This window comes from Osmia bicornis, chromosome 16, assembly GCF_907164935.1.
Source record: "Osmia bicornis bicornis chromosome 16, iOsmBic2.1, whole genome shotgun sequence".
Lineage (NCBI taxonomy): Eukaryota > Metazoa > Arthropoda > Insecta > Hymenoptera > Megachilidae > Osmia > Osmia bicornis.
The window spans coordinates 6,381,926-6,396,016 of NC_060231.1; positions in this window are offsets into that span (position 1 = coordinate 6,381,926).

Sequence of the window (14,091 nt, forward strand, 5' to 3'; positions counted from 1 at the left end):
GTACAAGGAGTATGCGAGTAAAATTGAACTGGGAGGACGGAGCGGGATAAAGAAACACGGGTTCCACGGGTTGGATGGTTGATACATATCCGGGGATACATGGAGGCCGAAAGGGAGACTGGTAGACCGCGTGTCTGAAAGGATGCTAACTAGATGCTCGACCCCGAAAAAAGGGTCCCGATCTGGCTGCCTCGCTCGTTCCTTCCTTCCTTTCGTCCCCTCGAGCCCCCTGTTGCTCTTCCTGTTCCTCTTTCACGGCGGCTGGCCGAGGGCCTGCACCAGAGATTAAAAAGTTAATGGGGGGGCGTGCTGTGGGGGCGTGCAACGTGTACGCGGTGCCGGGATTTATGTCCGCACCACCGAGATATCGTTCTTCTCCCAACGCCAATAGGCACTGACTCCTTCGAAATCTCTCCCTCGGTGCCGACACCGAACGACACCCTAACTCACCCTCCGATACTTCCTCCGCAGGGCTGTCGCGATTTCTTGAGAAATTTTCATTTTTCCTCCGCTGATTCTGCATCGAAAGTTAGAAAAATCGTGACGAAGCGATTCAACCAATAGCCCTATCGAATCGAGCCGAGCGTCTTCCGGGATTTTCAACGTCACGATCTCGAAACAGCTCGCGATGCACGAAATCGATCTCGTTCGTTGTAAAAAACCGTCCGTCTGGCAGATACCGAGCGACCGACCTCCGTTGGATAGAGAGTTAATCGCTCTAGTCTGACTTGCATTTGATTTTTTCCCCTTTTAATTGCCGATAATTTATATTATATACAGGGAAATATTAGATTCGTGCGAAAACGTATTAAAATCGGGCTCGGGGATGGAAGATGGAGCACGGGGAGAGGTCGCGAAGGGGATCCGAGCCATCGAAGGCCTGTAATTATTGCCAAATATGAACACCGCGGCCCATAAGATTAATTTTTGCGCGAGATTGATGCCGAGGGATCGAAGGGTATCGACTGACGGAACGTTCGATGGAACAGGAGGGGGGTGAGTTTCAAGGGGGTCACAGGGAAAGGCATCTTCTCAGGGCCCCGATCGATTCCGCCTCTCTTAACAAGATTCCATCCTTCCGTCACTGCTGCAGCGAATAATAACCCTTCGATGAACCAAAGAAAATTGCTGCGGCCCGGAAGGAAGCTTCCTAATTAACGAATCAATGCCATCAGACGATTCGCTTTCGTTTGATATCAAAATCGAGCCTCGCCGATCGATCGATCGTACCGTGATGCAAAGGTGGCTCCAGCGAGGCGCGCTTTACCGGCTTTAATTACCGGGAACCGTGAGAATTTCAAGCTGCACGACGGCCACCGCCGGAGATTGAAGTCTCGAGGCTCGAAGTGGGCCAGACGGCGAATCTAGGTGGGAAAAAATGAAAATAAAAAATGTAAAAGTACAGCCAGTTTTAAAATTAAAAAAGAAAATTTTTAACTGGGATATTTGTGTCAGTTGCAAAATTGATTTTTGTCTCGCTAGATTGGCCAAACGTCACACTGTGCGACGTAACGAATTTTCGGCAATGGAGTTTCTCGTTGAAAATCCTCTTTTTAGCAGAGAGCCGAAGAGAAAGAAAAGAAGGTGGCGGAAAATCGGTGAGTCCCGTCTGACATTCCAGTCGCGCATCGTTGCCTGCGATGACCCTTGTCCATGAATTACACGGTTGACCATTAAGACAAAAGCCGACCTCTGCCATAACTCTCAATAGATTTATAGTAGCCGTGCACGGGCAGCGAAGGAAAAGGAGCCGGCGTTATAATCCTTCTGCTGTGTCCTCCCCGGTACCCGTTTCGTTTCGTTTCGTCCCCTTTCGCGATATAGAAAAGGAAGCTGGTATACAGGGAACACGGTGAGGAAAGAAGAGGAGACACGAAGATGGCCTCGGCGTTTATGCGCACGAACGCGATACATTAGCATCGAGAGACAGAAAGCGCAGAAAACGCGGACTGGTGTGCGCCAGTGTCCACACCGGGTCGAGCTATATACGAAAGAACCACGCGGGCAATAAATATTCCCTTATTTACGGGCGTAGGTCCTGCCGGGCAGCGGGGATAAATCCAACAAAATGCCCGTTTAATTAACACCTTATTTATCGGCACGTCCGATTGGCGTTGCGTCTGACAAAACACCAGTGCTGCGAAGTGCCATTTCGTCCCGAAAGAACATCGAGCGAACTCGAGAGCTTGACACAAAGAAACGCGAACTGTGCAACCCTGTGCCCGCGGAGGGGTTGGTTAACAGTGGGAATAATTTCGAGGGCACTCGTCGAAACTGAAGCGAGTGCTCTTTGTATCCGATTGGAAATTTATTTCTCGTACTGCCCCTTGTACGCGCAGAATAATCGCTGACGGTTCACGGGGTTGTTCGAAGGCGGTTCAGGAAATTAGAAGCTCGTTAAACGATCGCGGCGGTGAAGAGTTTAAAAAACAGCCCCTTCTGCTCCCGTTTTTACCGGGCCGCTCAGGTGCCAGTTTTCTCAAAGATTCAGCTGCTGTCGATGTCTTCCTCTTCTTCTTCTTGCCCAGTTCTAAGGGCTACTACCGGGTGGTAAGGTACACCGGGACACGAAAAAGGCTCGGTAACACCTGCTTTACAAAAGGCAGAGAACGCGAACACCTTCCTTCCCTCGCGCCTCTTGCGGTAGAAAAGAAGCTCGAATTGTTTGAGAAATCTAATTAGGAATGTGAAATTATCCGCCCGATCGAAGCCTGGATATTTACTCGAAACCGACTCCACGCGCAAACGTTTGCCGAAAGTCTTGGCCCGCGTACGCGAGGATAATTTGTTCGGGCCTCTGGCTGGAATTATGCATTAGCAGAAGGAAAGGGAGCATCGATCGAGAGAACGAAAACGGTGTACACGGCTCCCAACTCCCCGAGGATCGTCCCTGTCCAGAAAACCGACTGGATTACACCTGCGCAGCTGCCCGACCGGGCAGGTGAATCCTCGGCTCACCTGAGCACCGTAGGTTCCGCGCACACAAACCTCGCCACCACGTACGTTGACACGTGTAATGAAAAATACCTGGCCGGGCGAGGCAACGGGGAAAAGTGTCTTCGAGGACACGCCGGGCAGGTGATATCAATTGTACGAATTATGCTTGATTGACTTATGACGTCCGCCGGGCATCGATGCGGACTTTACACGCGAGTGAAATTCATTTCTCAACTAACGTCCTTAGATTTATAGCGATTTAAGTTCGGTTTATTTCGGGAGGGATCGGACGGGGAGGCCTCTAAATTTCCGCGCGCAGCTGTGGCCCAATTTTTTTCTCGATCGGCAAATAAAAACTCTCGTATCGATCTATAATTTGGCGCCGGACTACTCGGACCCGGCTCGGTTCGTCGCAGCCACGAGCCTCTTCTTGGTCCGCGCTTATAGTGGGCAATCTTTGTAATTATAGAGCAGCCGCGCGTCCCATTAGCTCGGTACCCCCGGTGCAAAGGCGGTCGCGAAAGAAGAACGAAGAGAAGCCGAAGAACCTCAACGTCGCCCACTTTCCTTCCCGAGTAGTATAGCGTTATTTCATTTTCCTCTTCTTCGGGCCTGAAACGCGTACGGGCAGCCATAGCGGAAGTCGGTTGTAAACCGGTGCTAAGGCCGCGCTAGTAAAAATCGTGTAAAACAGGAGGTTGCGGGTTTACAGCTATGCCAATGAGAGCTTTCATCGCAACGGAGGTGTTCCTCTTGGCGAAAGTACTCGTTACCTTCTTCCCTAATGTCTTATTCCGACCCGAGGGTCCTTCGAGCGTACCGAGTTAAGTATCATTGAACGAATTCAGAAAATCTGAAAGAGTCGAATCGAGGAATGGAAAGGATTCGAATTCGAGTGTCCTCGACAGCGGGATCAGTTATGGGGCCCTGTAATTCATTGGTTCCGCTGCAGGTGTTTTCGCTCCTTTGACGCGTCCGGTTGTAAAAGAACTATTAAATCGCGATTTTATGCCCGATCACCGACTCGTGCCCGAACCTGCCTCGTCCTGATAGTCTTGATCGTTTCGTACGTGGTTTTTAATTAACGACAGCCCTCGCGCCCTTCGCGCTATCTTAATTCATCCGCGTCCTCGGATCAGCCCTTCCAGAAGAATTTCCAGCGGATAGACCTTAGGTGACTGGAATTATTTTCAGCGAGTTCTTCTCTTTCCGAAGAAACAAAACGAGTCGCGTGGCCAGCGAGCAGGTGCGTCTGCGGACGCGTGCTTCGTGTATCGACCTTAATTATTCCTCCAGACGCCACGGATTCCGTAGGTTTCTGTAAAATTTCAGAATCGCAGAAAAACTGTTCTCTGCTTTGAGCTGATTATCGCACACGATCGAGAGATTGCCAACAACTGGGTCGATCCGAAAAAAAAGAAAGGTGACGACAACGCCAATTACTCAGCGACGTTTCAGGTGGCCGAGATATTCATCCATTTTCCTCGAACGAGAGATTTGCTTGGTCGTTAGTCCGGAAGAGAATCGAATAGGCAGACTTTTCCGGTGGCGAGAGACGTTCACCTGCCTCACGGTCGACTTTACATTTATTTCCTAATCGGTCGAAAGTTCGCACCTGCTTTTCACAGACTTTCAAACCGTCTCCCTCTCTGTCGGTTCCTCGGTTCTGCCAGACGCGTCTCGATTAAACCGGTGATCGTTGAAGCTCAATTAACGAGAGCGAAGCGAAAACGTACCGGGTCCCTTTCACGGTTAATCGATTTATCGGGCTCGCGTGATCGTCCGGGATGATACATAATTAATCGTTCCGAGAGAAACTACGAGCACGTCGTTGCGCTGGTGTATTTACATGATAATCAGTTGGAATTACGTTTCATTTTGGCTCGGATGGAAAATGGATAAACTTTGTCGGTTTACTGGCTCGCCAGTACGATCATACTCGATATTTCCTTCCTTCCAGGTTAATACGATCGGTTCATTATTTCAGAACACTTACGTATGATAATTTAAATTGTCTGTGAAAGAATTTGCAAATTTTCAATATAATACTCTTGGAACATTTATGGATCTTCAATTTTCAATGGTACTTTTGTTAAAGGGTATTTATTTGATAATTCAAATTGCAGGAGTACAAAATACTTCTGTAATATTCAATGGTACTTTCGCTAAAGAGCATTTAGGTTGGGTTAAATTGAGTTAGGTTAGGTTTTCAGTAGTAACGCCCTCTAGAAGATGGTGGCGTCCTCAGCGAGAAGGTTAGGCAGTGACTAAAAAGTCGCAGTGACTATAGATAGTAGAAGACTGGACATGCCTTTGTTCTCAAAGAGTCGTAAATTTGTAAATTTTGTAAATTTGTAAATTTTGGTCGTAAACCAAAAGCAGACCCCTGGCGTCCAAATACCTTTGCACGGGGCTCAAGTAAAAACCGACACAGGGTGCGACCCCCGGTGTCGGCCACATACTAGGCATCCGAGATGGGCACCTGTGTGCCAGAGTAATACACATAAGGTTGCGGAGGCCTTCTTTAGCGCCAGTGTCGGTCGCCGTGGGGTTATAGTCAGTAGGAATCTGACACTCTCCCAGGGATCAGTGGGAGAGTGTCCAAAGATCCTTTTCTATTTTTTCTAATTTACAATTTTGCAAAAGGAAGAAAGAGAAAGGATCAGAGTGACGCGTTCTCCGATCCATTAACCGTACCTGTTACTTGGCCGCGGCATCAGTAATTAGTTCAGCTGCAGCTAACGGAGACGCGTGCCCAGTGCTGCTGCTGCTGTTGCTTTGGCTGCTGCACCTGTCGCTCCTGAACGTTGAACGCCTTCATAAATACGATCCACGTAGCATCGAGGAGCGTACAAGTGGTACCGGCGACAGAGAGGCACGATAAAAAGCCGCTATTAAGCTCGATTCCAGACGTCCGGCCCGCCTGTAAATATACACGCCGTTGCAGTTTAAGTTTGATTTAGGAACCACCGTCGACTCTCTCTTTCGTCTCGTTGCATCTGTAGATATATTTTTCGATTTTTTCTTCGTTAACTCTGAAAAAATGGGAGAAAGTGTGGGCGTGTTCATCAGCTTGAAAATAATGTAAATATATCATTTTTCTAATGCAAGAAGTTTCTAAAAAGTTTCCAGATTATTCTTAATTTGCAACAGTAGAAATTCTGAACGACAGAGTAGCATAGAATAAAATGCTCAAAGTAGAATAGAATAAATTTATCGCGTTGTTTAATTCGGCACGCAATAGTTACAATTTATTTAGATCGGTATCGTTTATTTTTCGATTTATATTTTCCGCTCGCTACCTTGCAATTATAATCTGGCATTAATGCTGGTTTAAAAGTGTTTAATTGTATTACATTATAATTGTACCAGCCCCTCGATGTTTCGAGTTGCTACCAACAATGGTCTCGATTTCAAGGCAAATTGCTGAATTAATTTTGCAACTATGGTGTTTATCCGTTGCGCATCGAGGAATAATAAAAAGGAAAGGTATTCTGCATAGAACGGAGGCGTAGGATCGATCGTTTTCTCGAATTCGCAGGTGTTCCGCTGCTGGCGAATCGTAGTCGGTCCTCGGCCCGGCTGCAACTATCGCGACGGCGACGACGACGACGACGACGACGACGACGACGACGGTGCATAGTCGGCGCAGCACGATAAATCTCGGCCACGATAGCTATCTCTGTGACTATGCGAGCGGGGCAGACGGTTTCCTCGTTGGGGACGAGCACGGGACCGTGTGTCGAAGCGCAATCGCAGATTCGAGATCCTCGAGAAACGAGGGAGCCCCTGGAATTTCGATAGCTCCAGACTTCCGCGTGCCTCCGCTTCCTCCGTGGAATTTATTTCAGCTCCCCCTGTTTCACGCTTCTTCCTTTGTCTTTTATTATCTTCGCGTATCGTGCGAATCACTTTTCCTCGTTTAGATGATTCTATGGTTGAAATTCATGGAGCTAGGAAGAGCATTCGGGTACCCGAGCCTCGGGTAACTACTCGATACTTCTACCATAGTTTTATTATTTTTACCAAGTCAATCTTGCACAATTATCTTCTATGACCGTTCGCAGGATATAGGTCAGCTCTCTTTTACTTTCCCTAGTAATTATTGATAAGGATTTGAGAAAAGTTAAAACAGTGTTGTCGCCTCGGTGGTTAGAAAAGAGGGGAAGCAGAGGGAGAGCGAGCCGATCGAAAATGAAGGTCCGGCACGCGACAAGAAGCAAGCTGCAATCGTGAGCGCAAGCTGCAGCCTCTCGAATGGGATCGTGCGAATCGTGTGGAACGCGAGCAAGCTATCATTACCCGGATAATCACGGTCGTTTGCTCGAAATGTTCTAATTGAGAGCCGATATCGGCCGGCTGTGTGTATAAATGCAAAACACGATGTTAACCCACCTTTGCTCGATCCATTGCCCGCTCAGTTTCGTTAATTAAACACCGACGAATTTGCACGTTTCGTTACGAAACTCCATTATCGAATAATAATCGAAGAACTATTAGTTAAAAAGAAAACGTCTGACTCTTTATCCGTATGAACGTACGTCGAAACATTTTGGCGAAGGAAGAAATATACACGCAACGAGAGAGAGAAAGAGTCGAGGGTTAACGATTATTGCCCAGTAAATAACCCCGATCCACCTGTGTACCGAGCGCTTGTAAAACCGACAGAACGTTCCATTGTTTTACGCAGATGATCGTAAAGCATAACGAGGCCGCGGCGATCTCCTCGTCTCTTCCACGAATTTCACCGAGTTACAAGCTTCCACGTCCGCCTTACAGTTATATCCAAGATAGAGCCGCGTCGGACATCGTGGCAGACGTATACCAGGAGATATTCCATTAGTCAAGTTTGAAAATGAAAGGCGCGCAATGAAAAGTATCCTATAAACAATAAAGATTCCCACGGGGTAAGGATCTCGATAGAGGGTGTTACGGGGGAGGTTTTTCTCTGGCGATCGCGGAGAAAGAGCTCAAAGCAATATTATTTAACCGTTAAAGTCAGTCCTCGTTAGGTTGCGGCCGATAGAGGCGTGGGTCGTGTCGTCGTATATTAGTTCGGATACGCCTCCTTCAGGATCGAGGGGGTGATGGCACACGAGATTAATAGCCAACGGGTCAAGTACGCCTGTATATAGACGCGAATTACCTTGGAAAGTTACCGGGCTGGCCAGTCCAGCCCGTTTCGTTACCGATCGAAAATTTTCAAGCTCCTCCGAGTCGACGCGACGGACAATGAATCGTAACAGGGCTCCGGATTTACAAACTCTTCGTTCCCTGTCAATTGTCGAGTTACGTTATGTTTGCACTCCGAGGCACGATGGAACGATATCGTTAAGAGACCGATCAGATTTTTTCCCCGATAACATCTACCCGCGGCAACGCCGACGGAGTAATTGCACGATACTTTATATATTACGCCAAGTAATCGCCGCGACTGTATGCACATTTATGTAACTCGTCGAGCGAACAATGAGGCACGATTAAGATCGCCGCGTAGCGACCGGGATCGTTTCTGAATTGTATTATCCGCTCGCGTTAACGAAACTAGAGCCCATCGTGGGTCGCGTAATTAACGAGGATCGTACGCAGTCAATTTTCCACTGTGAAGAAAATTTACTCGAGTTTAACTGGGGTGAGTGATAGGGAGGTAATGTAGGCGTTTAGTGGAGGGGAGAGTTTCGTCTCCTCGGATTTGGGTCGGGTCGGATAATTATCGGGCCGAGTCGAGTCGAATTTAGGTGGCCATTGGGACGGGTCGAATCGGGTCGGGTAATCGTCGGGTCGAGTCCAATTAAGTCGAGTCTTGGGAGATCCCAAATGTTACACAAACTTTCAGGATCCCCACCCAAATTTTCGAGTATTCGCACACCCTTACTCTTCACCCAACTACCCCCTTAAGGGAGAAACATAGAAACTGAATCGCGACAGGTGGAAAGGTAGGAAGGAAATAGTAAGGCAAGCTCGTGCACCTCGCGAAAATCGTATTTAACAGCATGACCGTTCGCAGTAGCGTAAATTTATCGAGTGGACGTATCGTGGAGCGGGATCGTAACATTTATTTTCGCGTCGACACGCACGATCGACCGGCACCCTCGCGATGACTTCACGGGCGGGTCGGGAAACTGCTGGTAGGAGAGAAAAAGACAAGGTCCGCTCACGTCGCTATAATAGAAAATTATTCACGCATTACTCAGAGTCGTTCGATTAGCTTCGATTGTCTTGTAAACGCGTCCACGCCGGTCTGTGTTTTCCACCGAGGAAATTTACGATCCTCCTCGAAAAGAAATCTCCCGCCGCGGCGGACAATTTAGAAACGTATTCGTGATTTACGAGCCACGCGATCGACGCGTCCGTCTTGTAATTATGTAATCGCGTTTGCAGCTGCTGCGACGACACGAAGAAGGGACTCGTTGCGAGTAGGATGTTACTGTGAAATTATTGCGCTTTGGTGTATTTCTTTCCCCCCCACGATTAATTTAATTAGTCGAACCGCGTAAACATTCCGCGGGAAAGGATCTATAGGCTCATTGTGCACGGCGTAGATTTCATCGAGGATCTTTTGTATGATCATTAATATTATTGTTATTTGTAGTTACACGGTCGATAATTAGAACTTTGTTATTACGACAGAATTGCGTGCGTTTTAATTCTCGGTTACAAAGCGTACGAGCGTGTTCCACATCTATAATATGAGAAAACAGTGGTTAGAAATCAATTTCTTCGGCAAACAATAGATGATCGGCTTCCGTAACTCTTTTCCGCCCCTATATTTAAAAAATACGAGCAAATCCTAGGACGACTCGCCGCGATCGTTCTAATCCCAGCCGCCTAAAACGAGCACGGACCGTGGACGCGATTAGAAAAAGATGTACGAGCGTGCAGAAAATCCTAACACGATTCCGGAGACACGTACAGAAGGGGGGCGGGCGACGAGGTCGGGCAGCAGTAAATTGTCGAACGTTGGCCCCATCCCCAGCCGCCTAGTCCAGTTCCTGGACGCGTCGTGCTGGACAAATGCCCGGATACCAACGGTGGAAGTAATGCGTCTTAACGGCGCTACTCTGCAAGGCGTTACCAGCCTAGCATGGAGTTCCTGCAGGAGATCGTTTAATGCTTCTTGCGCGACGACTAAATGCCGCCAGCCAGCTTCTGCCCTTCCCGTTCCGTCGAGCTTTTTCCTCCCAGGAACAACCTATTATTTACCGTGACTCTCCGTGAAGAATATCTAAGCCCCGAAGGAAGGGAAAAGGAGAGGGCAAGTTTTCACGAAACGGAAGAGAAATTCGAAGCTGAAACCGCGTCGATTACGATTACATTAAGGCCAGATTTCTCCGGATCGGATTAGCCTGGCTGGATTATAGGAGAGATAGAGAGAGGAGCTGGGAGGACCCCTGGCGCGAAACAACAAGCAGTCAGAAAAATGGATGGGCTGCTAACCGTGCCACACATGGAGCCAGCTCGGTTATTTTACCTTTTACCTGACCGTCCCGCGGCGCGAGCCGCGCACCGCGCAACGCGGCTTTTAATAAGAAGCATTCTTAATTACGTTTTCACCTGTGTCGTCGTTGCGCGATCGAGTGTCGAATCGCGAAGACGGTACGGAGTACGCCTCGGGAAAGGTCCAACGCGGCGTCCGCTTGCATCACGCCAGCGATGACTCACTGTAGCGGATTTTTACACTCTTGTGTAACTGGAAATGTGTAAACTACGATTTAACTGCGCTCCAAGTTCACCGATCTAACGATTTCTAGTATGGTTTTTTCACCTACTCGAAGAGGGCTAATAGGAGCGCGGAGGAGGCAGGATAACTGGTCGATCACACGATCGCTTTCCTCGGGGTACAATGGAAATTCCGAGCGTAAAATGTCGATGTTCCAGACGTCAGAAGCCGGCGTGTCTGTATAAGAGCCGGTGTCACGGGGCACCGTGACACCATGATACTCGAGAAAGCCAGCTCGAAGAGAAGTTCTCGTGGTCCTCCCTCTCCTCCACGTTTCTCACTCGCCCGATACACCGTGTAGCAGAGTCCACCGCGTGATTCCTCTAAAGATCCCTGTAAGCGGCCAGTCATGCCGCTCTCATCAATCTTGTTCGATTATTCCATGATGGGCGAAAAAGAGAGCCGCGAACGGGCAGCGAGAGCAGGACAGACGAAACAAAAGGAAGGCACGAGGTGGGTCGTTATAAATGGTGAGGCGATTTGATTTCTATTAGGCGACGTATTGTTCGCTCCTCGCGGGAGACTACGATCCCGCCGGCCATTAATGAATTTGTGCTCGATGCTGAAAAATCCGCCTCCTATTATCCTGCTGAACGATTTACTTATCTTTTTCGACGATGCTCTGTCTAACGTTTTACTCCGTTTAATTTTCCCCTGTGGTATTTGCGCTCGTTTCTAGTTGGAAGTTTCCTTTGGACGACTATATTCGATTCGATGAAAGTTAAACAACTTTCTTGGGCTTGGTCGGCGCACGGCGAGGGCGTTGACGGGAGGTGGACCATCGCAAACACTCCTCGAAGTGTCAGTCTCGCGGATAATTTACGTCGTGGCTTTATGGGGGCCTAACTAGCGGGTAGACTCCCGGCTGCCGATAACCCTTGTCCGACACCTACGTCCACCTCCCGACGGTTCCTCGCGCCGAAGACTTTATAAACTCCGAAGCTGGTACACACTCCTTGCAAAGTACTTGCCAGTTCCATGGAGATTCCTCGTTACGCGGCTAGACGCAAACGCGGTGGCGAGAGTCGATTAGAAGGTCGGATTCCGTTATAAAGGAGAATCGAGTGGAGGCTGGGGGTAACAATAGGGGAGATTAGGGGTGCTCGAACGGATTCCTGGTCGCCGGGTATTCACGTAACAGGATCAAATCTACGCGGACGAGAAGAAGAACGGTCGGTGGAAGGCGAAATTATAGGTGGCGGTGATCCGAAGAGTAAACAGGATAGCTCGGCGTTCCGTAGCAGGCCAATTCATGCAGGAAATCGGTTTCCCAGTCTCTCCTGTTCCCTATTCTCCTTCCTTCCTGTCTGCGCCTTCTTCTCTTCGCGTGTCACTCGGTCCAAGCGGTTTCACGGGGCCATTGTTAATTTTTTCCCCTCGAGAAGATCGCTACTACCCCTCCTACGACACTCGAGATCTCGTTTGCAAACAAGATTTTCCGCTTCTTTTGCGCTTTGTAACCATCGAAATCGTTCTGCAATCGTTAGAAATGCATACGGTGATCGGGAATCAGGTTATAGGGTGTACCTACGATGTTCTTCGAGCCCTACAAGTTCTACTATTTTATGGTAGTATTGGTATTTTAGGTTTTACACTTTCGCTCTAGGAACATTACACATAATCAATTTTTATTTTTATTAATTCTATGTCCTTTTATAATTACCTTTTGGTCGTTTCTTTTTTTATTCATTATCAATTCTATACTGCCCAGAGAGTCAACGGTCGAGAATCCGCGGTCGAGTTAGCTTAACTTCGCTGATCGTACGGCTACCGATAAAGCTAACTCGTCGGCCGTTGACTTGCGATTACTAATTACTCGGTTTACTTGAATGTACGTAAACGAACAATCTGTTAATATTTAGCATGGGAATGAAGGAAGACAGGAAGTAAGCACGATGGTTATCCACGAGACAGCTCGACAAGCGCAAACATTCGAAATATCTGAATAATTCAGTGCGATCGCCGCGGCGTTTAAATGGCCGAACGGGCTAGAGGTTAATAAAAGCACTTTATCCAGCCTTGTAATCGTAATTCCAACCCCAATTAACCGGCAGTCCCTGCTGTTTATATTCCCAAGATGAATCGAGCGTGGCGCGCGAGCGCAAGGCGGGACAACGACCGTGAAGAAAACCTATTACAATCGTCGAACGATTAGCCCGATCGTTTTTTGGCTGGCCCATCGAGGCGGAATCACGAGGAGGGCATTCACTGGCTTTATGAGGCAACAATGACTGGTCATCCACGGGCATTCGGGGATACCCTTCCTTCCTCCTCCTCCTCACCCGCCCTCCGCCAACACTCGACTCTCTCTCGACTCGGTTGGCCGCTCGTACCAGCGATGATTAACACGCGCGCCTACCTTATTCGATCCCGGCGCATATGAGCTGCCAGAATCGAACGATTCGGTAACGGGAGGGCGCCGATAATTGCCGTTATTAAAGTATCTGCCCTATGCGCCCCGGACCCCCTGCCTTTCTTAACTAGTCGACCGTGATTTGTGCGATTTATTATTCGCCAACTGCCCGCTCACCTTTCCTCTTCTCCTTGATTGTCAACGGTACCAACCCAGCCTCCTTTACAATTTCATTCGAAACAGACGTTTCCGTAGAAAATCCATGCGCGATCGTCGACTGCTTCGTCATCCTGTCGATGATTTCTCGAAGCGCCGCGCCGTCAGCTCGAAATTTCCTTATCGGCCGATCTTATCGGCCGAGGAATTGGATTAACAGGATCAGCCGTTGATGCGATTAATCCGGCGGACGTGTATCGTGGCCGATCGAACGACGCGCTTCCCTCTCGATCAAAGAAAAAAAGAACGACGACGCGGTTATATGACGCGGAGAAGGAAGGCGCAGGGTGGAACGAAAGAGGAGGCGAATATTCGAGGGGGGGCAGATTAAAAAGAATGAAACGAGAGTGGCGGGAAAAGGATTCGACTGGGTGGATGAAGGGAGGTGCCAGGAGGAGAGTAGAGTGCCGATCGAGAGGCACGATCTGCCCGCTCGAAAATCGAGCATCGAGGGCGTCGATGGCTCGCCTCGCTGCTTCATGATCAACCTGCAATTAAATCGACCAACTGAATTTCGACGGTGCACGCCGTTTGCTCGATAATTTGCGCCCGCGGACGTTTGTAGATAATTAAACGATAAACTCTTTGCCATCCCTCCGCGCGGACCGTTCCACCCTCTCTGTCTCGTTACGCAACCTACCACCTACAACTAGTAGGTCCCCTGTTCTTTGGTGAAATTCATAGGAACCGAAAGATTTAACGCGGTACTTTGATGAGTTTCGAATAAAAGAATAAGAAAAGACTTTTGTTTCCCGCGAGGAAGAAATGTCCAGGGGGGAGGTCAGTCGACGGGGCGTAGGGGGAGGCATAGGAGGTGGATCAGCATCGTTATTAATGGGTACGATTACTTGGCGAAACTCGCGCC